The sequence below is a fragment of the Meriones unguiculatus genome, chromosome 3 (assembly GCF_030254825.1).
Source record: "Meriones unguiculatus strain TT.TT164.6M chromosome 3, Bangor_MerUng_6.1, whole genome shotgun sequence".
Lineage (NCBI taxonomy): Eukaryota > Metazoa > Chordata > Mammalia > Rodentia > Muridae > Meriones > Meriones unguiculatus.
The window spans coordinates 133512213-133539272 of NC_083351.1; the positions used below are offsets into that span (position 1 = coordinate 133512213).

General features: G+C 46.6%; 1 protein-coding gene and 1 long non-coding RNA gene across 6 annotated transcripts in view; one reads left to right on the forward strand and one right to left on the reverse strand.

Annotated features, from left to right (window-relative positions):
• Nucleotides 1-27060, reverse strand: part of Ntrk2 (neurotrophic receptor tyrosine kinase 2) — a 325590-nt gene that overhangs the window by 24548 nt on the left and 273982 nt on the right. The gene's annotated exons all lie outside the window — the stretch shown is intronic.
• LOC132653141 (uncharacterized) lies at nucleotides 3351-16507 on the forward strand. The gene is made up of 5 exons (XR_009590876.1): nucleotides 3351-3484; nucleotides 12331-12780; nucleotides 13574-13620; nucleotides 14127-14375; nucleotides 15481-16507. It is a non-coding gene; the product is annotated as an uncharacterized LOC132653141 (long non-coding RNA).

Here is a 27060-nt window from a genome sequence, read left to right on the forward strand (position 1 = left end):
GTTCGTAATAATGTTCAAATTGAAAGGGCATGACGATCGCCTCACAGTTAAAAACAGTGCTCTTTGTTAAGTCAATTTAAGCATCTTGTTACATTTGGGGCTTGTGGCCAATCAGATACATATTCCTTTTAAAGATCTCTCTTCCTTGCTTTTCCAGGATTGTTCTACTTGGAAGGACTAGAAAGAAGCTGTTGGCTTTATCTGAGGATCTCAAGGGTTGGTTCCGCATGTTTCTTGTCCTCTGTTAAAGACTGATTACCTTTGGACAAGTGGGTGTGAGATATTGAGTTAAAATCCTTGAGTCTGGAATTATTATCCTCAATTTGAGCCTGGTCTGGAGTTTCTGTGTAGTTGTCTAGACAAGGGTGGTGTGTCTGAGAGCTTGAAACACGGCCAGCCCATGTTCCAGGCCGTACACTGGCTCCTTATGGAAGCCAGACCTTCCAGCAAGCCAGCAAGGTAAGCACAGTGATGGCTGCTACTTAAGAGTAAGAGACTGGGACTTGGAGGTGGTGATGGAGAGGAGGAGACTCTCCTCCCCTCCCTTGTCTCTCGACACCTAGGACAGGGGGGAGAGCTGGCTCCAGGGTTATGAGAATGGGAGAACTGGCTATGTCCCTCATTGCTGAAAGGCTCAGGAGAGTGGGTCCGGCACCTCACTGGGGTAGAGCTGGCCCTGGTTGTGGGGGATGTGTTGAGCCAGCCACAGGGTATGAAAGCAGGAGAGCCGGTGGTATCTGACCAGCTCAGATACCTCTCAGGCCCAGATCCAGGGCTTTGAATTGGCCCTCCCCAACATCTACCCCATAGATGAACTGCTGGAGCACAGGAGGGGGCTGGTCCTACAGGCTCTCCATGGCACAGGGCAATGACAGGGTATCAGAGAGGAGCCCCAGTGAGGGCCCAGCAATGGTAGAGTAGCAGAAGCCAGAGGCCCCGGACCAGATGGATGAGCCATCGCAATGAACATTTGCAAGCAGAGAAGTGTGGACACACTGTGGCACACTACAGTTTGCTCAAAGAGATTTCTTTTTTCTTTGTTGGGGGTTGGGAGGTTGCAAGGGTAGGGAGTGGGTACGAGGGGAAGAAGAAATGAGTAGGATTGGGGTGCAAGATGTGAAATTCACAAAGAACCAGTAAAAAGTTAAGAAAGGAAGGAAGAAAGGAAAGAAAAACGGAAGGAAGGAAGGAAGGAAGGAAGGAAGGAAGGAAGGAAGGAAGGAAGGAAGGAAGGAAGAGGAACTTGGAGAGGATCTTTGGCTTGACACAAACTGAGAAGGATAGACTGAGGAGCCTCTGAGCTCCCGGGTCAGAGTTCATCCCAATTTGCGAGAATTATCATGATGCCTTGGATCCTAGTCAGGGTCTACCAAAGCCATGTGTTGGTTAATTGGGTAGGGTCAGAGCTCACACACAGTGAGTCTTACTTGCTTGTCAGGAAAATAAAGCGAAGGATAGAGAGCCCCCCCCCGGTACATTTTACCAGCACGCTGGCTGTTTAGAGGTGTGTCTCTAGCCACCTTCCTTGGGATGCAGTCTTGAAAGGGTTGTGCTTTCTGAAGTGTACCATGACAGGAGACCCAGCCTTGCAGAATTTAAATTCAGCGAAGGATCTACAGAATCATATTGTTTTTCAGAAGCTTCTCTGTTTCTAACAACTCGCATGCAATGTTTGGTTCACTCTACTGCTTTAAAATGGCCTCAGCAAGGACCGCTTCGCTCTTCTGACACAAGGCTGTACCATCTCTGTCTGTGAGGGACCTACATGCTGCAGCATGCTGTGTGCGCTGCTACAAAGAGGCTCTCTGCAGAGCCTTCCTTGCTGTCCATCGCTGGTCTGTCTGGGTCTGATTCAGGCCCCAGCACATGCTAGGTAGAGACTCTTTGATTCCACATTTTCCTCAGTGTTCAGTTTTGTTCACTCAACAAATGTTAAATGCCAGTAGCCAGTAATAACTAACACCTCTCTCTAAATAAAGCACTGTTTTGAGAGAGCATCTACATGGCCATTCTGATTTCATCTTTTATTTAGAGAACAGGGAGGGGGAGCCGTACCCCAGCGCAGATTCTGCCAGCGGTAGTTGAGTTTCAAACCCCGAAACTGGGTCACAGTGACAGGATATGGATTCAGAATGCTAAAGAGCTCCACAGCACTGCAGCAATTGCAATGGTAAGAAAGGAAAGTGTTTCTTGAGGCTTCGGGAAACATACAAACACTGGGTCCACCTGTGTCACTCGGGCTGAGAGCTGGGCTTGGTCTCAACCCCCAGCCCCTGCTCCATGAAGGTGGTTCTTCCTTTCTTTGGGAGCCAGGGTGAGATCAGATGGTGACTGAACAGGGCCTGTGCCCTCACTTCTTCACTTACTGTGTGCATATACATTCTTGCTCCATCTAGGGAAGTAATGGAGAACATGTCCCTCACCTTCTTAGAACTCTGAGACAACTACATTAAAAATTACAAAATGCATATGAAACCAGGAGACCAGCTCTGCATAGGAGAGATACCCACAGCACAGGCAAGATGAGCTGATGAGAAGGGTGAGGGTATCTCTGCTGAGCAGAGGCCAACCTCCAGACCCCAAGACAGATGGAGAGAATGGAGTCCTGAAAGTCGCCTGTCATAGCATGCACACACCTGTGCTCACACACACACACACACACACACACACACATATCTCACATATACACTAACAACAGAGAAGATTAAAAATTACAACATAGGAGAGATGTTCAGAATATTCAACAGGCACCAGCTGACCCAGCCACGGATATGGTCCCTGGAGGTGCCAGTCACTGTGGAGATAACATGTTAGCGGCTGAAGGAAGTGGACTCAGAGGGTTAATAGTTAACAGTATGTGGGGAAATAGTTCATTTTTTGTTTGGTTCTTTTCAGACAATATTTTAGATATACTGGAATGATCTGCTCTGGGCTGGAAGGTTGGTTAGAAGATTGGGGTTGGGGATGATATTCAAATAGCAACAAATGAGTAAGGATTAATGAAGTGAAAAGGAGGAAGAGAATCATGGCAGGCAGACTGCAACTTGAGACATTTATGGAGTACGGTATGGTTTGTGAGCAGCAGCATAGGGAGGGAAACCAAACACAGAGCTGGGCTTGGAACCAGCATGTGTAGAATTGTTCAGGACATTTCATCTTTCTTTGCTTCAAGTGCTGTGGGAACGTGTTAGATTTTAAGCTTCGAGCAACTACATTTTAGGAGGAATACTTTGGCTCTGGGCAGAGGGAAGACTGCCATGGGTCAGCTGGAGGCTGCTGTGACCAACTAGGGACTCAGAGCAGGAAGTGGTGGGGCATGGGGGAGAGGATTTCCTGTCATTGATCTGGGACAGGCGGTCATTTGCTGAGTTAGGAAGCCGGAGTTAGCAAGCCTGGGGCACACTGGTGATGGAAGCCAGGAGGGAGGAGGTATTTGCACTGTCTCAGATGAGACCTCAGCATCCAAGAGCAGCCTGGACCAAAGGTGAGCATTTCTGTGTCGCCTCTGTGGCAGAAGCCACTAGATCATGGACTGTGGGTGCAATGGCCCCAAGGGGCACTGGGGGGACTGGGTGGGAGTCTTAAAAGACCGCCAGCTCTCCAGATCTTTACCATGAAGGAAACTAAGGTTATGACTAGGTCTGACGAGGACAAGCGAGGCCCTGTGCCATCAAGCAAGCCAAGAGAAGAAAGTGTGTCACACGACAGCTGGATTGAGAATGCTCACTGGCCTGGTCTCCAGGTAATCTCACTTGGAGCTGGGTGAGAACTGCTGTGTCGTTTTTCTTTAATTTTTACCTTAAACAAAGGATAGCTGCCTCACCAGTTGCAGTAGGATCCAGAGAGGTCCATGCGCCCACCATGCAGCTTCTCCAGCTTACGGTGACACGCTAACCCCCATAGAACCATCACAGGCTTTGCTCCAGTCGCTAAGTGGCAGCCTCTCTGGTGGAGCCATAGGGCCTGAAAGCCGGCCAGCACAGATCTGGCACAGGGTGGCAAAGGAGGCAGGAGGGGGTGCGGAGACAATCAGTGTTCACTGGGCTCTGGAGAAGATCTCACCACCACAAGAAGAGGGAATCTGAGAATAAATAAGTGGAAATCTCTGGAGATAAGTACCAGTGTCAAAAGGGCTGCGGCAGCCGGGGTCTGGGGACTCCAGCAGCGCAGTCGTCACCGACATCCGGTTACCCCAGTGGCAGGAAAGGCACACCATGGAGTAACAGCTCACGGAGACTCCCTCTTTAGGGCAGATTTGGGGGTGTTTGTCACCCCAGTGTTTTCTAGATTTGTATCTGCTGCGCCAGAGAACTAACAGCTTTGAAGCCATTCTCCATTTCCCTCTGAACTTCAGAAGTCCTCCTCAGACATCAGGTGGGCTGTTCCTAACAAGCCCATTCCACAGACGGAGCTGTTGACTCCAGGATCTCTGAGCTCAGAGTTCTGACATTCCCGCCTCCTCAGATACTTAGCTTCCTGAACTGCCTTGGATCTCAAGAAGCAGGCATCATCTGGGTTGTGAAAATCCACCTCACCGATGCCTGTGAAGTTTGGTCAGTTTCTTCTTTCCAGGTGCCAGCCCCCCCCCCCCATGGTATACTGGTATATGATGCGTTTTTGTCATTTGCTGTAGCTGGCAGATGGCAGAAAGCCATAAGAATAAAAATTAACTGTTTGAGACCCCGAAGGATGGACCTCACTGCTGCTCCATGTCATAACTCCTCCCCATGGGTTAGTTCATGAGGCTCTGTTTTCAAGATGGTGAGCAGCAAAGGACAGGGAGACGGAGGGCCACTTGTGAGAGGAGGCAGCAGGAGCTAGAGCCTAGTTGTGCTGACCTGCAGAGGCATCCTGCCGAGGGATGCATCCAGACAGGTGCACTGTGCACGGAGCCCTGCCTGGAGCTCCAGCGGGCCTCACTGGCAGGGACTTGAGGAGCACAGCTGAGCTCCAGTGAGGGCTCTGGTGCTGCATGCTAATTGGCAGGCTTTAATAACTTTTCATCTCCTCCCCACTCCCACCCCCCCAACAATCCCCTCATTCTGGCTCTGGGCAGAGGAGGCTTGCTGCCATGGCAACCAAGCCTTCCAATGCCAGAAAAACTCACCATAGAGATGTGGGGAGGAGAATTTCACTGTTGAATTTCCAAAGGGATTGAAAAGGGAGGGAAAGAAAGAGCCAGTCTTGGGAGTGGGGCAACCGAAAGTGACGTTTTTGTGGCTGAAGGCACAGATGCATAATGAAATGCACAAGGATTCATAAACCTGCGTAGATGGAATGCAGTGAGAGGCCTGGGGCCTTTGGTCCGCATGTGATCAGGTCCGAAGCACGGGGCCCACAGGGGCCCATGGCAAAACCAGGGATCCAGCACAGTACACTGAGCATGGCTTCGATGCTCTCCTCCTGTTAAGATCTGACCTATGTACTCAGTGGCAGAGGCTGGGCATGCCTTGACAAAAATGTTGACGTGGTTGCCAAGGCCACCTGATTACTAAGACTGCAGTGCTTAACAATCAGGTCTGAGAAGGAGTGTGGCAGGCGGCGAATCCAGTGCTTCCCTGCTGCAATGGAGGAGCTGGCAGCGCCCACCCCGGTGTGCTTGCTAGCCTCCTGACGAAGTAAGCCTGCCACAGCAGACTCAGGACTTTTTGATGCTGCTCTGGAGAAAAATGCCAGGCCAACGGTACTCAGGGTACTCCCATAAAGAATACATCCATAATAGACAGCAGGGTTCTGATGATCCCCTCTCGTTCTGGGGAGGCCCACAGCATGCTCCCACAACACACTTCAGTTCATTTCTCTGTCACCCGGGCCTCTCGTTCAGACCCCTTCTCCCCCTGTGTCTAAAGGAGTCTGAGCTTTTTGCGCCATGAGCTCATGGCATCTTTTCTGAACTGCCCCGGTGTTAAGTAGCCAGTGCTCGGAATGTCAAAGGGGTGTTTAGTTCTCAAAACCAAAGCAAACACACACACACACACACACACACACACACACACACACACACAAATGCTCTCTTTGGACCAATGCCGAAGTCTCTAAAGGCAGGCCACAATGGCCCTTCACAGCCCTCTTCACTCAAAGCCACAGACACAGACTACAGGCCTTTATCTGCCCTTGACAACTCACAAAAGCAAGCCAGGGCTAGAAGCTCACTTATAACTCAAGTCAGGGAAACCCTGAGAGCCAGAGAGCGCTTGGGCCTGGAGGAGAGATCCAAGCAAACACAACAGAGGCAATTGGTTTTCAGAGCATGAAGTCCATGCAGATAAAAGCCTCATTTGTGACTATTGAGTGAGATACAAAGCAATGTCACATTCACCTTTTCCTCCCTGATGTCATTTTTCACACAAAGGCTTGGTGACATGCTTGACTCCCAAGGCCTGGCTCACCATGTGACATCTGACAAGGCTTCCATTTGCTCCTTTTCAACAGTATCCATTAAAGAGGCCAGGCTAGAGGCAGTATACAGCCAAGTGCTTGCTTTGCCTTTGCGTAGGGCCATTGGAGATAATAGCCACCCTTACATCTGCAGATGACTTCCTGTTTCCAGGGCACTTTTCATACAGCGTCCAGCCTCAGGACCAGCCTGGCAGCATGTGGCTAAGGCAGTTACCTAAGCAAGGAGCAGACACACAGACACAGAAACACAAGCCACAGCACTCATCTGGGGTTGCCATTGACAACAGCCATAACTAGCATGTTCTCTGGGTACAGGGCACATGGCCTGGGTTTGGAGAACTCAGGACATTAAAGACAGTACCTTTTAAAGAAGGCACTTTGATCAGATGTGGAAGATTATTTATTGAAGTATAGTGAGGAAGAGGGCCAGAGAAAGGGAAGGAGAAGTGGGGTGGGCTAGATATGATCCATGTTCTTCATGAACACATTCAGAAACGTTACAATGAGACCAGTTATTTTGTACGATTAAAATATACTAATTTAAAACCCCAAAGAATAAAAGCAGTGTATAAATGAACATATGTAATGACAAAGAAAAAGCCGGCAGTTGAGGCAACTTATACAAATAGGAAAAACGTCTTGAGTTTTAAAGAAGACTATAAAGACGAAAACATTTTCAAAACTAATGGCTTAAAGAAGCAGGAATAAACACAAGAAGAGGATTCCCCACGCTGCTCTATAGCTTTTGACAAATAAGAGAATGAGGGCAGTTGAATTCTGCTCTGGTTGGAAGGCCCCAAAACTCACAAGCTGGGAACTAAATCCTCAGCACAAGGATTAAGAGTTAGCATCTTTAAGGGGTGGTTGTCTCACAAGGGTTCTGCCCTCCTAAACCTATCTATGTTGTTGTTGTTGCTGGTATGAGAGAGAGAGAGAGAGAGAGAGAGAGAGAGAGAGAGAGAGAGAGAGAGAGTTTGCTTTGGTTTTAAGAACTAAACACCCCTTTGACATTCCGAGCGCACGCATGTGTGCAGGGGTGAATGAGGGTGGGTTTTGTTGACCCTCGCTCATCTGAGCTCATGCTAAGATCTTTGACCATGGGTTATGCAGCAAGAAAAGCCCTGGTCAGGCATGGACACCTCAACATCGGACTCCCCACAGAGCTGTGAGAACCTTCTCTTTGTAGATAACTCAGCTGGTGTGGTTGTAACTGTAACACAAAACAGCTGTAGCCTTAGGCCTAAGCGCTTCCTGACTGACCATTGAGATATGATGGTGGTACCTGCCAATAGCCAGTCATGCGAAAAGTTTAACCAATCACAGCTTCAGATAGCTTACTGCTATTACTTATAGAACTCATTTAATTGAGGAGACCAATTGCCTAGATTGCATTTTCCATGTAAAATTGTTTTGAGGTATCCTTTCATGTGTGTTATGGGAATACTGGAGATGGAAAATATTACAGTTGATCCAACTGTAGCATTCTATAAGCATTAAAAATACATTTGCAAAGATAAGGATGAACGAATGGAGAACAAATGACAAGGATTTTGAGATTGTGACAAACTGGGGGGAATACAAATTCAAATTTGGGAAGTCTTACTAAGTGTTTAGTCTCTCAACCCAAATCCACCCGACCAAGAAGCAGAATGGTGGCTGAGGAGGGGGTGAGTGGCTGGGCTTGGCTGTGGAAATTTCAGTCTTACTGTACTGGTTCTGCTGTGATTTTCCTAAGGTTAGTCTAGGGATATATGCCTGACTTGGCGATTTGTAGACACAGAGTCTCGGTTGGGTCACCTGTGTTCTGAGTCTATATATTTCCGTCTAGAACATGATGTCACTCCTATTTTGGCTCCCATAACACCATGATTCTCTGCAGTATAATCGTTTTTAAATCCAGTGTCCCAGTTTATATCAAAGTTATTTTTCATTTTATGTCACTCAGTGCAGTCATTCAACTCCCAACTGCCTCAGCCCTGTGAGATTTGGGATTGTGTCAGAGGATGCCTCCAAAGCCAGCTCTACCTGCCATGCAGGGTACCTGTGGACATTACAAAATGCCTGCATTCTGATCCCTTCACATGGAATGGGGCTGTGTAACAGTTTCCTCAGAAACTGAAACATTCCATCTTTCTAGGGAGCTCATTAAGCTTCCTCAAACAATTCAAAATAGCTTCAGGAAGCCCCTGAAACGATCAGACTCCCTAGGCACCTTCCTACCAAAGTAAGCCCTCTAAAAGTTTAGAGTTTTCCTCCAGGCAGAGGAGGCTGAGCTGCAAAGACTCTCAGGCGAGACCAGCTTCCTTGAAGAAGCAGAAACCAGCAGAGATGTCTGGAGGAGGTGTAGACCAGAGTCTCCTGGGAAGGGCACCCTCCGAACTGCTGAGCTGCCTTCAGACTGCAGTGTGCTCTGGGTTCCCAGACCCGTGCTGGGGTGGGCCTTGATGATACAGCTGTCTATCGGTTCTCTCTGCTCCTGTGAGTGCCCCTTTACCCATAGCCCTGTAAGAAACCCCAGTAAAACTCACTGGTTCACCAAGCTGGATTTGGGTGGTATGTAACGTATTTCAGTGGTCTGTTGTGGGATCACTGTCTGGGGGGGAGTGGGGTGTGTGTATGCGTGGGTGTTGCATCTCCTCAGGAAAAGTTTATACAGCACATAGTAGGAGGCCTGGCATCACCCTCGTGATAACTCATGCTTCCCATCCAAGAAGCCCCACGCCCTTCCTTCAGGACTTCAGGTGACTCCTTAGGCATGCACATAGTTCCAGAATTGATTTCTCTAAATGGTCAAAACCCCATTCCAAAACTGTCTGTGATTTTCCTTGTGCAGTACTAACCAAACTTGATGAGACTTGATCCAGTCTTCAGGAGTGAGTCTGTAGATGGGGAATGGGGAGGGTGGATCGGGCCTATAGATTAAGATCCAAAGTGAGCCTAGTTGATGCCTTTATCCTCCTTCCTTTAACAGCCCAGGCTTTACACGCTGCGCCCTGAGTAGTTAGACAAGTATTTATGACTTCACACTTTCTAGTCTTCTGTGAATGAAGCCCTTGGCTCTACCTACACGGTTTTGGCTTCATGCTCCGCCCACCTGCCCTGCCTCTGCACGCTCCTCTCAGTCTTGTCAGTTCCCAAATATCCTGGAAGATATACCGGGCTTCCGTGTCACACTGCACAAAAGCTCCCAACTTTCGAGGTCGTGTGACAGCCACACTGGCTGCTAGCTTGCTGCTAGCTTATGTGTCCCTGGAACGTCTGAGAGGATGAATAAGCTCTGCTTTGGTTGACGGGTAATAAATAAAGTGATAACCACTTCAAGGAAGTGATTGTAGCATCTCAGGATTTGAACTAGAAATTCACAACTCTGAAGTATACGTGTGTATAGAAACATGTAAACACTCAGTGACATTAACATTAACTAACAGCATTAATTATAAGTAGACTAGCATTTTAAAGCATACAAATAAGAACTGGACAATTTCATTGTTATGATATTCTCTCTGTAAAAATAAATTTGAATGTTGTATCACCTGCCTTGTCGGTGTGAGTTAGCAGCACTAAGCTGAATAATCACACGGAAACTGTTTGGGGAGGATGCTGGAGGCATGAAGTTGCCATCATATGTCCCGTCAGTTAACTGATGCTTCTACTCAGAAAAAAAAAAAATCGCTTTTAAGTCATTTCACTCAGAGTCACTGGGTCTTCATCTTGATGCCTCACTGCCCCTTTGTACCTCAAATGTGGACCACTGAGCTTTGCAAGGCTTCTGGGAAGGTAGGAGGAAAGTCCAAGAAGGGGCAGAGGAAGGAAAGGAGTTTAAGGTGACAGAAGCAAGCATTGATTTTCTGCTTTCTTTGAGGGCTGGTGATGACCTTCGTGCACGACTAAATAAGGTTTGCATTTTCCTAGCTGTTCTTTCCATATGTGTTTATAATGCTGTATTAGAACCCCTGTGTCATATGTAGCAAGGTCATTTATTCATCTATACAAAGCAATTTTCGACCAGACATTAATGAGCACCCAGTGAACTTAAGTTCAATGCTCAACATGAAACCACAATAATACCCTTTCAGTGGCCCATAAATAAAGAAATAAATAAATATGATCCATTTGAATCTTAATCACTCATTTTTTTCAGATATAAAGATAGCAAATAAATAATGACCATTTACAGGATACAATGTGATTCTCCTTCACCAACCTCATCAGAAACAGACTACAATAGCAGGGTTCTGGTTCATGCACAAAATGGCCCGTGGGCCAACACCCCTTTGAATGATGATCTGCTTTGATATAAAAGATGCTTTTGCCTGTTTACTGGATATTATACTTGGTCCCCAATCAGGTACAAGGCCACTCTTGTGCCTCCCCTTTCTGTCTGTAGAATGCTTTCGCCTGCCTTTACCAACACCACATCAATACAGTCAAGATCCAGGTGAGCCCCATTGACGGCGGAGGAAATGCCTGTGATGATCTGGGATCATAAAGCGCCACAAAGTTTCAGGCATGGGTGAAGCAATTTCTCTAGAAATTTTAGTGGGGCAGTGAAAGGAGAGCTTTGGAACTTCACCGTTTGCATCAGTGTAGAAGGTGTTTCTCAAAGGATTGTCGCCCTGGCTTTTGAGTCCTTGCCAGATAGCGACTATGGTTTAGCCTGTCCAGGACTCCAGGCTGCCCCACTTTCATCTCTGAGAGCTTGCTCCAGAGGGCACAGATGGAAAGACTGTGTACTCACAGCTCCAGCTGCAAGCATCTGCTCCTTAGAAAGCCAGAGTCCTGGGGCCCAGCACCTCAAAGTTTTTCTTGCTCTAACTCACACCCTCTCGTGCTTCATTCTTTGCCCTGCCCCTCCTAGCTTTGTAATTGATCCCTGCAACTGCAGAAGAAAAATCATAGGAAACTCTTGTCATTACTGCTTGGTAAGTTAAATGTGCTTCTTGTCAGTGTGTCTAGTTGCTTTTGCACTGAGCAAGAATTAATGAATTAATTAATTACTGAATTAATGGAAATTCCCTTTGCCAATATGGATGCTGGCAACAGCAGCTCTGCCATGTAAATCAGTCTCAAATCAGATTTGGCTAATTCCAGGAGGGTAGAGTTTGGTCTTCAGAAAGATACCACAATCAAGCTTTTTATGTCAACACAGGACACAAAGGTGAGTCAAAAGATAGGTGTCCCCTTTAGTAGCCCTGTGGCTGTCAGCCATTAGCCCTTTGGCAGAAGGACAATCAAGATTTCAGGCTGTAGCATGAATTTGATGCTTTGAACATTTCGTGACAATCACACACAGTTCTTTCCCTCTGCGGTGAAGCCCATGGCTGGAGTCCTGGGATAGATTTCAATAGCTGTGCTTGCTGTACAGTGCTCTGAGGGGGTTTTGTCCTCAGCAAGATCTTAATAAATGTCATGTCAACCACATTAGCCCACTGATCATTCCTTCTTCAAGCAGGGAGGTAAATTACAGGACCTCAGAAAGAGCAATTTTAGTCGGTTTCCATTATGAAAAAGGAACACCTAAGTAATATCAAAGGATTGGTTAATGTCTGAATGCTCCTCTATCTCTGATTTCCCTAAATAAACTTAATACATTAACAAAGGAATTAATCACTTCTGCAAATGCCCTTCAAAGGACAGAACTGTGAGTACTCTGTTTCTTCTTTTGTCTCTCTCTTCTCTGTTTCTCTAACTTTGTGTGTGTGAGTATGTGTTTGCCTCTCCTTCCTTCTCTCCCTCCCTCCCTCCTTTTTTCCCTCCCCTCTTCTGAGAAGACACAGTCTTGTCTAGTAACTTAGCCAAATAAACTTCAGTAATGGGAAGGCAACATTGTCCTTGGAATTGCTAGTAATTGCAATGACTTTACTCTTTACTGTGATATTTTAGTGTAGTTTGAAATTTTGTAATGTTCATTCATCTTATCTCCTGCTGTAGACACAGAAGAAGTTAAAAACAATCGCAATGAAGAAGTTGAGGAGCCCTCTTCTGATCTTCTGATAATGTGAAAAATCCCTGGCAAGACCAGTCAGAAGTTAACTCCCAGTAGCCACCCTCTCTATTTTATAGCAGTTACTTCTTCATAAACTATGAATGACTTTTCAAAATCTGAAACCATTCTGTAAATAGATTGTTCACACACAGGAGTGAGTCCCAGAGTACAATCCCAAGAGCAGCAACAGTGGCTTTGAGGTCACCGGAATTATCTTGCCTTCTGTAAACTCTAATGTACCCCACAAACCTACTTAATCAGAAGGTGTTGGGGCGGAACCCAGCAGCCTTTTTTAGAGAAGCCACTAAGTACCTCTGTATACATAAAATTTGATAACCCTAGGACATTCAAGGTCACCAATTCCTTCACTTCCTCTTTATGGCAATCCACAACAGGTAATGGTGATGTTATTTATTTATTTATTTATTTATTTATTTATTTATTGGCTTCAGGGATACCCAGGGCTTCTTGCATGCTAGGCAAGGGGCTCATCTTTCAGCCCTATGATTCAGATGTGAAGAAACCAAGGCCCTGAAAGAAAAGTCAGTATTTCTAAGATCATGTGATCAGCTCAAGAAACTGAAACCCAACTTTATGTCTGGCTGATTCTAGAGCCCCCAAATTCCTAAGCCTCTCAACAAATGTGAGTATCAGAAATGGTTTCTTCTAAAAAGAGCTGACCTAGGCTTGCTACCCTCAGTGAAGCTTTTCTTTCTCTGCACCATGGACCTTTCCACTGAAGACGATAGCTATCATGCCCCAAGCCTCCTATCTTGTGCTTTGGACCCGAGACTGGGAATGTGAGCTCCTGCAGAGAGTTCATCTAAACAGCTAGTTTTTGCAAGACTCGCACCTTGTGGCTTAGACACTTTTTTTTTACTCCAATTGAGTGATACTTATTCTGTAAGGGACCCTAGTGCAGCTGACCTCAATTTCCAGAAGTAGAGAGAACTCAAGGATTCAAAGAAGGCTGTTTATAGGAAAAGAAAAAGAGTTAAAGTAATTGAGGAGGGTTGGATGCCAGAAAAGCTCATGAGAGACATGCTGGCAGCTGTCCTTCCAGCATCCCTGCAGGCTGCCAGGCGCTACAGTTTGTCCCGGGACCAGCAGCAGCCTCACTGTACGTGGTAGCATATTTCACCGTAGGTCGCCTCCATCAGTCTTACCTTGGGCTTATTGACTTTTCAGGTTACCATGGGAACAGGACTGCTATGAACTTAGAGATGCTGTTAAAGGTCAGTTGGGTACAAATGTTGAAAACTGGAAGTGGGGGCCCTTAAGGGGCTTTCCCTTATTCTCTCAGCTCACACATCTGCAACACGAGCTCAGTCCTAAGACTCAATGCTGAAGGATCAGAACAGGAAGCATCTTTTCCCACTCCACCATCCTTGCTTCACACAGCAGAAGCAGTATGGAGGAAGAATGGAAGGGGAGACGAATAAACCACCTAAGTTTGAGACAGATCTTGGAACATTCTGAACTTTATGCCACCCCATGCCCTTGGATCATGACTATACCTTATTTACGCGTTTTTTTTCTCTTTGTAATTAGGGTTAACCTAGGCTGTACCATATCTGTGCAAGAATGTTTAACCCAAAACAGTAACTGTCTCTTTTCAAAGAAATGCTCCCACAACGGTCAAATAGTAGCTGGCCTATGTTCCAGTGATTGCTACTGTACAGGCTTATGTTCTATGATGTAAGTCCCATATCTGACTTTCTCATTCCACACTGATTTATAGGTAATAACCGAGAGAGGATCAGCAAACCTGAATTGAGATGCTGCCACAGAGACGACAAACAACAAAGTAGACCTCATGCAAGTCTATACCCTGCTAGTGACTGATTTAGCAAAATGAAGAGAGTGGTGCTGGGTTGCCAGTAAATCAATCACCTGCCTCCTTAGCACGGCAGAGGACACAGGGAATCTAGGAGAGAATTGGGCCGGGGAGCCTGGAGATGTGGGTGCAGCCACAGCTCTGACTATGCAGGTAGACATGAAATGACGCATACATCTGTTTCGTCATCAGGAGCACTGGTCATTTAGAGCTGAGGTCTTATGAGAGGGACATCTGTTCAATCCTGATTTGCTAATCCAGAGTCACCAAGAGCGACCCAAACAGCAGGCCCCGAATCCTTGCGGATGAGGCGGTACATGGGGTCCATTAAAGCAATCTGGATGAAAGGCCACCATCTCAGTTCTCCTTCCAGATCTCACATGCTGGTGTAGCCTTGAGCCGTTCTTCCAGCGGCTGTACAGTACACAATTCTATCCAACAAGGTGGAAAATGATAGGCCATGGAAGTGTGAAGAAGCTGTAAATAATTTACTTTTTCACTAATCGGAATGTACTCCACTTAAAACCAGCTAATCATCTAAACTGATAATTTGCTCTTCAACAAAATTAGCTAGTTTCTTAGGTAAGCTGTTTAAGTTATTTTTCTGCACAGACTTACCTTTAGAATAGTTACTAAACACTCAGAAACTATCACTGTAAGTAATTCAAAGCATAATCATTTCAAACAAATTTTCTCTCTTGAACTCCTTTTATCTTATAGTTAAAGTAGCCACAGTAAAATGCTATTTATTAGAATAACAATTCTTCCACTTAAGAGAAAAACCATGAAATTATCATTTTCAATTATTTTAAGAAAATGAAAAGGCTATCAGGTACAAGTTATTATAAAATTTGAACTATAGGCTTTGAAAACAAAATGGGAAATGTTAGATCAGAAAAACCATTTCTCTAAATACATGTACATATAGTCATATGAACAAATACCTACCTCTTAATCTATCTCTACATAGTCTAAGCATTATTCACTTATAAAGTCAATATTGAGAAGGTGTGTTCCTATAATCTCAGCCCTTAGGAGTCTGAGGCAGGAGGATCATGAGTTCAAGGCCAGCATGGGGTAAATTCTTACTGCAGCTTTGCTTAAAAAAAAAAAAAAGAAAGAAAGAAAAGAAAAAAAAGAAAAAGAAAAAAATTGATAGTAAAAACACATAAAAGAAAGTGTGACTAAAATAACAAAATCTAGGTGCCGAGACTAAGAAGTGGTGTTTTTACCATTTGTTCCTATCTGGCCCTTTTAGATGCACTTGCATTGCCATGAACCATCTCTGCACTGACGCTAGCAGCCAGCATGAGTGACCGGAGTGATCATTTTGGACTGACTGCTGTCTTGAGCCCTTGAATCTTGCTCTCATCTCCAAGGTGCTTCTGTATCATACTTTGAGACTCACACTCAGCATTTGAACCTGGATGCCCCATTCTGGACTCACTATCTAAGCCCCACCTGGGATGCCCCACACAGAGACCTCTGCCCTAGGCTGGAAAGAGGCTGGAGTCCCCCTCATGGGAAGAGAGCCCAAGCCATGAGGCTGAGCAAAGAGCAAGAGCTCTGGACAGTCCCATCCCCCCTGCTGCCAGTTAAAGTAGGAAGAAATGGAAACATCTAGAAATCTAATGATAAGTACTTAGACTAATGGTGGGTTGTTTACCTGGGCGGGGTGAAGTTATTTGGCCATTAAAAATGTTATGGTGATTCGTTGTACTGAGGGAAACAGGCCAGGCCAGGTGCAAACCCTGAATGATGGTTGTAAATGTGATGATAGGGACAGAGCATGTGTGAATGCATGCTATGTTTCAGAGTCAAAGCAGTAGGTCTTCAGTGCTCACTAACTGCATGTTTGAAGATCTGTCTGCTTCATAAAACTGGCTGGGAACCTCCAAGCCAATAAGCCACCTTGATTTTTCAGGCATTCTCAGCCATGCACAGAGCAATTAAAATGTGAACTGCCTGGCATGTGCAATCTAGTGGATTTCAGAGACCCTGTGAGGAACTCTCTTCTCGGCTTTCCACCGCAGGCATCCCTGTCAAGAACTACTTAGTGCCATTCATTCTGTAGCATTTGAGATTTCGTTAGTGACTTTGCTGTTCAGTATTGTCTCCATGGAGAAGTTCTACCTCTGGTTCTTAAGGTCAAGAAGGCTGGGTAGGCCTTATGGAGAAAATCTGTGCATTAAATCTACTTTGTTCTGACACAATCTGTGTTCAGCCCGTTGGCCCCGAGTTTGCTGTTATTAAAGATTCTGCAACACACAGGTGTTCCCTGTCTTAGGGGCAAACAAACTGATCATTACATGGAAATATGACAATGCATTCAACATCCCCAACCTTCACAGCACCCTAGCGCAGTCATGGAGGGCATTTTCTCTAGGGGCACATGGATGATGGAGGAACTGCAGCTCTCTGCCATTGCCCAGCAGCCTATGAGGGCTGTACTGGGTATCTCCAGCCTGGGGAAAGATGCTGTGGTTTCTACAAAGTGAATATTCCTTTTGTACCAACCACTGTAAAGTTGAAAAGCTAAGCTCGGCTATCATAAGTTAAGGACAAGCTTACATTAAATAAAAAGCTTTTAAACAGAAGAACACACATGCTTGTTACCCTAGCGGATCAGTGGACAAAAACGTGGAGACTGGGGTTGGCAGTTTAACCTGCATTTAACCCAGATGGAATTTCAGATTTGCTACCTCCCCTTTCAGTGACTCTGTGAACGCAAGTGCTGTGAATAACAAGGCCCTTTCGTATATGCCTATGTATGTACCAGCATTCATACGTCCCTATATTCACATCAATAGCTACACACAAGCTTGTAAGAAAATAACACACACCAATACACAGATATGCAATTATGTGGGTTTAGGGATTATTTAACTTCCCTCTTTGACTGTTTTTATAACGTTACTCTCATCATGAAAACATGTAAGGTGGACAAGAGCCAAGGAAAGCCCTTAGGTTGATAACAGCCCTCTGAATGTGTGTCCAATGTTTTGGAAACCACTGGCTTTAACTCTTTTTAAAAAGCTTGGCCAGCGTGTGTCCTTCATGGTTATTCCCTGGACAAGCCTTGACCTCTCAGTATTTTAGTTGGATGGAAGAAGTTGGGATAACATCGGGCCTTGCATGAATGTGCAAACTAAAACGCCGCACTCAGTCTTCTATTTTCTTAGGTTTCTACGGCTGCGGTCTTTCAGAGTATTGACTTTGAGCTAAGTTACATCAGATCAACTTTATATCTGATGCCGGAACCTCCTGTGTGACCGCATGGCAGAAGGGCCGTCTACAGAGGTGGCTGTGGATGGGTGAGGCTGTAGGGTAGAGCCCTGATCCAATAAAAGTGGAGACACAATAGAGTGGCCACCATCAGTAAGTCCTGGGGACAACCCTCAATTGTCCTGGCAGCCTGACATTGAGCCTGCAGACTGTCACAAGGACATTTCTGCAGCCTAAGCCAGCCAGCCCATGGTATTTTGTTATGGCAATTGAGCTAATGTGATTGATTCACTCTGTTTATTCCCTGGCTTCCTACTGGCAGCCATTGCCTGTCCTTGTCCCATTAGACCAAGGTGTAAGAGGGCCCTATTCCTTTCGCTTTTCTTTAAACACTGCTACATCCTAGATGGCAGTCTTTTATACAAATCTGTTTCCATCACACAGATTCAAGGCACTGCCTGTTCCCTAAGCCACTGACAGGATACAGCAAAAGCAAGACTTTGTTAATAAGATCATTTTAAAAGCCTGGTCATCCAAGACCTTGTTGTACTCACAGAAACACAGATTGCCAAGACTCCGAATGGGCCAGTTATGACACTAGGCTCTCAGGATCATGGTCTTAACAACTGGCATTAGAATGGCTTCATACTGCCGGCTTTGTTGCCTCTGTTGACACCATGGCCACGGCAGTAAAGTGAAATCCCTTTAGGTCTGCTCAGAACAAAACCTATCAATATTATATTTTCTTCTGGTACTCCAGGAAGCAGGCTTCTGTAATGTCTGATTCTACTTTATTTTTGTCATGTCTTCTCCCCCCCCCACCTCATCTTGGTTCCATTTGCTGAAAGTCTTCATTGTTCCAGGGGTCAGGAAAAATGGGCAGGGGTGGGGAGGGGACTTGTTTAGAAGTAATTGCCTAGCAACCCATCTTCCTTATTCCAAGGACAAGAAGCAATTTGCATTTTGGGAAAGAAGGAGGAGAGAAGAAAAGCTTCACTTCTTCTGAGTGCTGGGCTGGGAGCATTTGGTTGACCACTCCTCAATAGAGCCTGCCTTCCTCTGAGAACTCCCCCTGGGTGGCCATCCTTTGCAGGCAGCCTGCGCGTGCTAACTTGGGAGAGGCACCCTCTTTCAAGGTGCTCCCAAAGTGCCTGGGGCAGTGAGTGGCTCCTGCCACTGCCAAGATGCAGCCCCACGCAGCTCAGGACAGAGCTCAGGACATCCCGGTCTCATTCAAGGGACTGTTTCTTTCCCACACTATTCTCTGCCTTTGTAGTGTTCTTTTCTGGACATGTGCCACACCCAGGCTATGCTCAGGCCCCCTTCCCTTAACCCCCAAACTGCTGGTAGGTTTTCAAGTCTGCTTTGGGAAGTTCCAAGCCAGTAGGGATGTGGTGAAGGGAAAAGACAGAAATCTCCACATTGGTGTTCTTAGCTGGCCTCCAAAAGGTGGAGGCCAGAGGAAGAGACTGCTGCTTTCTAAGTCCAGTGGGAAACTCCAGGGGGATGGTGTCTGGGAAAATCACCACCCCAAATCATCCAAGTCTGCTCTCAAACATCTCTTCTTCCATTCCCTCAGTTTCCATGCTGGAAGAAGAGAGGGTGCTCACTTTTAATAAGAGAGCTGTGGAAGGTAGAAAGATTTTAGTCCTGAACACTTCTATCTGGTATAAATAAATAAATAAATAAATAAATAAATAAATAAATAAATAGATCGTAGGGAGAAGAGGAAAAGGAGGAGGTGGTGGAGCAGGAAGAGAAGGAGAAAAGGAAGAGGAGGAGGAGGAGGAAGAAAAGGAGGAAGAGGAAGAGTGGAGGAAGAGGAGATAACTCTTGAGCTTTAAGTGGACAAGCCATTGAATGTGCTGTTAGTTACAGTCTTCAAGGCTGAGACACCTGCAAATTACACCAGCACTGTTAAACTTACGTTGACTACTGCCACGTGACAAGAAGACACACACCCTCTGATCTATGGTTAGTAGACGGCAGTATCATGATGGAGGCCCTGCCGAGCACAGGTAATTTTGCTCTGCATGTGATGGCAGATATGGCTGTCATTAAAGAAGTTTAGACACCCTTCACTCCTTTGTCATTTTATATCCTTCCATGTGCATGGACACCTAAAACAAAGCAATCCCTGAACGTCTGGCTCATGACTTAAATAAATTTCTGTGGCTAATGCAGGGATATGTTCTGATAGAAAAAGATGGAAGATAACACCATTTAATCCTCTTACATGTGTGGCTGGGAGAGAAAATGAATCTGGAAGAAAAACTCTGAATCATTCATGGGGATTGGTCATGCACAGGAGATAAAGAAATGAATATTTAAAAATATTAGTAAGCAGGACTCTGCCTTCCGCAGAACACAATTTGCAGCTCCCCCTCCACTCTCTTCTTTCTCTCTCTCTCCTTTCCTTCTGCTCCCTCCTTTCCTGTTACCCTCTCCCTCTTTCCCTCTCTACCAGCTTTGTAAATTTTCTGAATTCTCTAAGAACTGATCTCAAGTCTTTTCTTTGAAGAAAAAAGGTTGGCTTTTGTTTTGTTTTGTTTTGCATTTAATTGGTGGAATTGAAACTTGGGATTGTAGAGCTGAGCGTATCGATCCCACAAATGCTGTCTGACTTTTGTGAGTAAGGCCACTGAAATGGAGTCCCAGAGAGGCCGCTGTTTTCCCAGGTCAGCTGGATAGCTTAGAAATCATGGTATTTTCAAACAGGTCTTTCACTTGCTTGGTTAGAGTCCAAGGCACTTTATGTTATTAGTGGCTATTGTGAAGGGTGTTATTTCCCTAATTTCTCTTTTGTCTTTGGTATACAGGAGGGACCAATTATATATGGGCACAGGGGCTTGTCTGAGATTGATTCTCTAACCAGGGACCATGCATGGATATAACCTAGAACCCCTGCTTGGACTTATCCCATGGCAGCTCAGTATCCAAGTGGCTTCCCTAGTAAGGGAAACAGGAACTGTCTCTGGCATGAACTCTATGGCTAGCTCCTTGACCTCCCCAGCCCCCATGGGAGAAGCAGCCTAGCTAGGCCACAGAGGAGGACATTGCAAACAGTCCTGATTAGACCTGATAAACTAGGGTCACATGGAAGGGGAGGAAGACCTCCCCTATAAGTGGACTTAGAGAGGGGCAAGGAGGAGATGAGGGAGGGTAGGTGGGATTGGGAGGGTATGAGGCAGGGGGATACAGCTGGGACATAAAGTAAACAAACTGTAATTAATATAAAAAATTATATAAAAAAAGAAATTGTGATATACCACATTCAGTGTTCACATTACGGGGGCGGGGGCAGGGAGGGGATTGACCTTATTGATGATGGGAAGGCTCTGCTTGTTAGCAAGCCCGCTTTGCTTGTTGTTTGAAATGGTTTGGGGGTGTATGTTTTGGAAGTGAGGAGCCTGGAAAGCAACGTCATGGTTGACGTAAGCAACCTGTGTTAATTACCTTAATGTTCCAAAGCATGCCCAACAGAGGGTACTCAGAGCTAGGCATGGCTTCTTTGTTAACAGTAATCTTTCAAAGGCTCTCGGTCCATCTTGACAAGCAAGGCAGAGAGCCCCACTTGTGGTGGTGGCCACCCGTGTGCACATACCAGTCTGCAGAGGCTGTAACCGAAACCAGAGGCCTACATCGAATGACCTACTTTGCCATCAAAGGAGCGCCATAAGCTGGGAACTGAGCTCCGAACACTCATGCCTGTTGAGGACATTTCATAGCCACCTGGAACGGTGACACACCCCCATTTCTTGTGTGTTTCTGAGGGAGGATTTGAGGTATTTCAGTACCGGGTGGGCAACAAGGAAAGACCACCATGGCCAAACGCACTCTGGGATGAATGTTGCTACGAGCTTGAAGAATAGAGAGGCACTCTGGAGAAAGGCTGAGTCAGGTGTAAGTTACCTTGCTTATCATCTCCCTTCTCCCACAGCCTTTGCACTTCATGACTCACAGTCCCAGACACTCAAAGCAGTCAAGACTAGAGCATGCTCTTCTCGGGATGCGGAGAAGCTGTTGGGCATTGTCCCTGAACTACCTCAGCCGTAGTCCAATGAGATGCTAGCATGGCTTAGAGCAGGCCAGGCACACATTGCCAGCACCGCTGGAGGCTCTGATGGCAGACCTGAAAGATGCATGAAGAGCCTGCAGCTGTGGCTCGCTGCAGAGAGAATGGGAACCGCAGAATCTATCCAACTTTCCTGTTCTCCAAAGACCGATAGCCTGTACCACCGTTCTGTTTGGGCTAAAGTAACTCTATAGAAACGAGAATATGGTAGCTAATTTTAATTAACAGAACAAAACTCACAGAACCCTGTAGCTATGAGTTAGAAGTCTAAATCACATATGATCCACCGAGCTAAAGAAAATAGGAGCACACTGTAACCATGTAAATTTGTTCTAAAAATCCACATTGGTAACACTTATACATTATAAAACGAGGCCATGAAAACGTACTAAAGTTTTGCTGTATTGGCATGATACATCGCACATCTAGGTCTGATGGCTTTTGCTGTATGGTACATTAACGACTATGACACAAGCAGATGTAAGTGGCGCCATCTGTTTACAGCAGCAATCACTAGGGTCTCCTCACAGACTCTCAGCTCCTGGGACATAGTCCACGGTGCACGGAATCCTTTCTAAGCCAGCCCGTGAAGCGCACACTTGACTTCTAGTGATAGGGAGCCTCCATCCCTGAGTCACCCGCGGGGCTGTCTCTGCCTCGAAATTCCTCTTTCTAATGAGTGGAATCTGCCAGGGGAAGATGGCGCCACAGGGCTGCAGGTCAGGCCTAGGAATCACAGCGCCCCCTATGGCAGAAGACAGCCATTGCATCTACATGCAGTCTTTCCTTGTACCCAGCACCCACATTCCCCTCAGCCTTCCTGCCCCTGCCTGGTTCCATCCTTGCTGGTCAAGCTCCTCTGAGTGTTTACTTGCTTGTTAAAGGCACCTTTGAAACTGCAGATGTCTCAAGGGAGTTCTTCATCTCCTCCCAGCCCATCTCAAAACCAGGCCACAGAATGTACAGCACCGGTCAGATCCATTTCATGCTTTCAAAGCCTTCCTCTGCTTTGTCCTTTCCATAGCCAATCTGCCTTCCAGGTCCTGCTGCATTGCTTCCTCAAACAGCTCATATGTCCTTTTGCTCTGCCCTGTCTCCGCTACGGTCCTGGCTGTCACTATCAGCATCTCCCTCCTCCTTGGGTCTGCAAGAACTCCTTGGCAATCTACTCACAGCCTCTGTATTCCCGAAGACTGCTAGAGCCCACATCTTGCTCTAGGCTCTCAAGGCTTTTCTGATGAAGGACAATCCTTAGCACACTGGTGAGGTGCTGGGACTTAGAAAAGCCTGTCCCCTCCACCTGGGCTTCAAGCACATACTCTGCCCCAGCACATTTCACTCACCTTTCTCTTCCTTTGTTTCCTCTGCCCACAGGCAGCTTTTCCCACCTTTTGACTTAGCTCCTGCCCTACCCTCCTCTCAGAGATGCTCTCTGTGGACTTCTCAGCATTCCCATCCTGTCAGACTGCCCCTCGCATGTTCTTACAGTCCTCGGCCTGTTTGTTCCACACTCTGACTGCAGTATCTGGTGTGCACCTGTGGGTTATTTGTCAGTGTAAGCTTCTCTACAAGGATACACTGTCCTTTGCCCAGCCTCTCCTCCCTAGCACCCAACAGTTTAGGTTAAGCTTGGATGGTAGTTGTTGGATACATTTCAACAATACTCTCCATTATATCCAGAATGTTCAGCAGTCTAGGAAAGGCAGAATAAAGTGAAGTCCTCTTTAAATGGAATGGCCATCTTATAAAGAGGTGCATGCCCATAGTCACAGCAAAGTGACAGCCCAGACATTAGCCCCAAACACCATAAGCTTAGCAGACCTGCAGGTAGCAGAAGCAAGAGAACAGAGGGGGTGAAATGATGGAGAAGGTAGGCAAGGATGTCTCCAGAAAGTTTGTTCTCATAACTAAACTTGACCTTTTTTCCAGATTGAGTCCTAACACAAGGTGTATCAAGATGTCTGGGCATTGCTAAATAACCAAGGAGGGGCCTCATCAAAATGAAGCAATGACAACCATCTGGATCCTTACAGTTGACCTTATGGAAGAAAAGGTAAGTGGCAGCCTTGCGCAGGAAATATATGGATTCCAACTAGGCTCTTGGCAAGGGCCCTTGTGGACCCCTGGAGGGGTGGAGAAATATGGGCTGAACTCAGTCAATCAAGCGCCAGCGTAGACCTGCCTCGTTTAATACCAGCCTGTCTGGTGTCAGTACCCTCTCATGATGTTGATGTCTGAGATATCTTCTTCCTGTTTTTATATATAATTACAGCAACGGTAGCGGAAGTGTTCCATGCCCATTGCAAGATGGGCATTGTCTGAGGTACACAGATTCTCAACTCTCTTGTGAAGATACTATTGTGACTGTAAGTGTAAAAGTTGAAGCTGAGTCCTTAGAGCCTCAGGGCTTCATCCAACCTCACAGGACTGAGAGGAGGTGAGGACGCAATTTGATCTGGGGAAGTCTGGCAGCAGAGTCTGCCCTGCCTCACTACCATCCACGTCCTTGCTTCAGGTGTGGCGGGATGAGCTAGCTGGTAGGAATGCACGGCGCCTGCCGGGTGAGCTTGGAGAATTTTCAAGCACAGGGCAACCAAAAGACCCCAGGCGACACAAAGACCCTGGTGTGATCTGTGGATTTCATGCACAGGGACCCCTTACACACAGGCTGCACATACTCCTGATTCATCCCTGCATTCAGCATTTTTTTTTCTTCAGCTCTTAACACAGGCATCAAACCACAGTAGGATCAGCAGAATCTCCACAGATAATATCTATACAATCAGGTCCTTCCATGTCACAGAACTGCTGCTGTGGATATTCCAGAGCAGCTGTTATCTTCATCGCTTTATTTTCACCCCCAAAATCCCATTTAATGTTTTAATAATACCATAGATCACAATTTAACATGTACTATGCTCCTACTATTCAATGGCATCATTTTGTCCTCTCATCTATTTTATTTTAACATTTTAAATGTTACGTTGGAGCAGGAGTCTCCAGTCCTTTCCAGAGTGCTAGTGATCTGAGCCCTGCCCTTTGTTATCTGAATCTAGCACATTCTACTATGTGTGCGGCTTGGCTTTTCCTGTGATGACATCATGACACATGATGTCATGTGTGTTTCATACTCAGACACTGTATGACTCTGAGTGGCTGACAAAGCCATGGTAGCTCTAGGCCAGCCTCAAAGAGCAGGAGTGCTAAATGTGCTTCCAATTGAGCTGGTGAGATGACCCAGAAGTGAAGACCAGTAGTTGCTCCTGCAGAGGACTAGGGTTCAATTTCTAGTACTGACGTGGTTGGTCACAACTCTTGCAACTGCAGTTCCAGGGTATCTGACGCCCTCTTCTGGCCTTCACAGACACTACATACATGTGGTGCACATACATACATGCACACAAACACTAATACAGTTAAATAAAAATGAACAAATCTTAAAGATAAGTTTAAAATATGCCTGCGCTGGCAGTGTCAGAGGTTGCCAGGAAGGGCAAGGTGGAAGACACGTGGAGCATGGACCCACAGGCAGGGTTCTGGACAAGTCCTTCAACATTGCCGTCATCACTGTAGTGGAGAGAACAGACCAATACCATGCAAGAGTGTCGGCAAACTCACTGGGGCATGTTACTTCACAGACTCAGGGCACACAACGGGAAGGGAAGCATGCTGAGTCAAGAGCACTCCTGGAGTCTACAAAAGGATGCAAGTCAGTGCTCCTGCTCCGGAGAACCCGCCCTCCACTCAGGGCGGTTTATCTGAGAGAGCTGAATTCTAAACACCCGCCCAGGCTCTGGGGCAGGCGAGGCTCCCTGCTTCTCACCAGTGAGAGTCCTGAGAACAGGCCACACATTCACACCAATTTCCCATGGTTTCCTCAAGACAGCATGAGGCAGTGGGCAGAGCAGACATTTCCACTTTAGTAAGCTGGGAAATAAGGGTCAGAAGTTGATCCAAGGAGTCCAGGTCAAGCCAGGCTGTGCACCCACTGTGTGACGGTTTGTGTATCGGGTTTAGAAATGACAAAGTCACCTTGTTATGACTTTGGAGACCAGAGCTGAGAATACATAAGGTTACTCAACAGGCGCCGGGACCCCTCAGGATGTGAGTTCATTTCTCTGAATGTTATTTTCTTCACTTGCGTCATCAACACACGGGTGGAGGAGGGGCCACACACCTGTAATTCCAGCCCTTGGATGCTGAAGCAGGACAGTGCAGAACTGGAGGCCAGCTTGGGCTACACAGTGAGACTCCGTCTCCAAATCCAAAACCACCCAAACAAAAGCAGGTGGTTGGGATGGCTCCGGTTCCAGCTGAAATATTAAAGCGGAACGAATACCCTTCCTTCCGAGATCCCGAATCGGCTCTCTAAGGCACCAAAAGGAGTCTTCTCGGGGCACAATCGTTTATTTCAATGAAGCCTGCTGAGTTTTCTAGAGAGAACCTGCTACATGCTGGCAGGGAGCTGTGAGGAATTTAGGCATCAGCCGAAGGAGGCCGAAAGAAAGAACACCCACGGACACCAGGCTTAGCCAGGCCACATTCCTCCTTGCCCTTCACTCGGGCATCCATCCCTCCAAACCCATTCAAAACAGAAAGGTTCCGGCGCTGTGCGCAAAGGCAACGCACGAGGCCGCATCCTCCGCAGCGCCCGCGGCTGCACCCCGTCATCGGCAACATGTGAATGAACCAAATTATCTCCAGAGCTCAGGGCGTGGGCCACGTAGCCAAGCTCCACCGTCAAAGGATGCAGCCAGCGTCATGTTCTCCACCCCCTTATGAGAAGGCTGGTGCTGTCGTAGGGTGCTGAGGGCGGCAGCCAGCCTGGAAGTGCCATGTAGGGAAGAAACTGTTCCGTTTCGGGGTTCGGCGACTAAAATAACTGCTAATAAAAAGCCTTCGTACTGTGACACTTCAATACAGACACCCACAAGGAAACCTTGGCAAGCTGTTTCACTCCTCACAAGCCTTTTCTTGCGCAAGGACCCACCAGTCACCCACACAGACAAACCCTGCAGAGACAGAGGCGGCCAGCAGGGGTCTGCCTAGACCGCGGGGCGGGGAGCCCAGGCCTGCCGCTCGCTTGCTCGCTCTGTCTGAGGCTTCTGCATCCTTTTCAGCTTGCAGTTTGCCGTTGTATCTCACTGCATTCTGGACGTCTGGGACAACACCTACCTAGAGAATAAGCTCAGCTCCCAGAGTAGGACAGGTGTGTGTGTGTGTGTGTGTGTGTGTGTGTGTGTGTGTGTGTGTGTGTGTAATCCTCAAATGATACTCATTCACTACTGAAAAACAGCACTGCTCAAAAAAATAAAAATAAAAAATCTGTGCTCTTACAGACAGCAGGATGTGGTTGAATGGCAGTGACTAAAATCCAAAGACCTATCTCATGGGAAGTCCTAAAGCTGCATCATCATGACTGTCATGCCACCAAGAAAATTAGAGATCCCATTTGAGATCTTTTAAAGCATGCAGCCTTTCCTCACCCGTGTGGCAGTGGTGAGCGTACGCTCGAATACTGCCCACAAAGCCACAGCC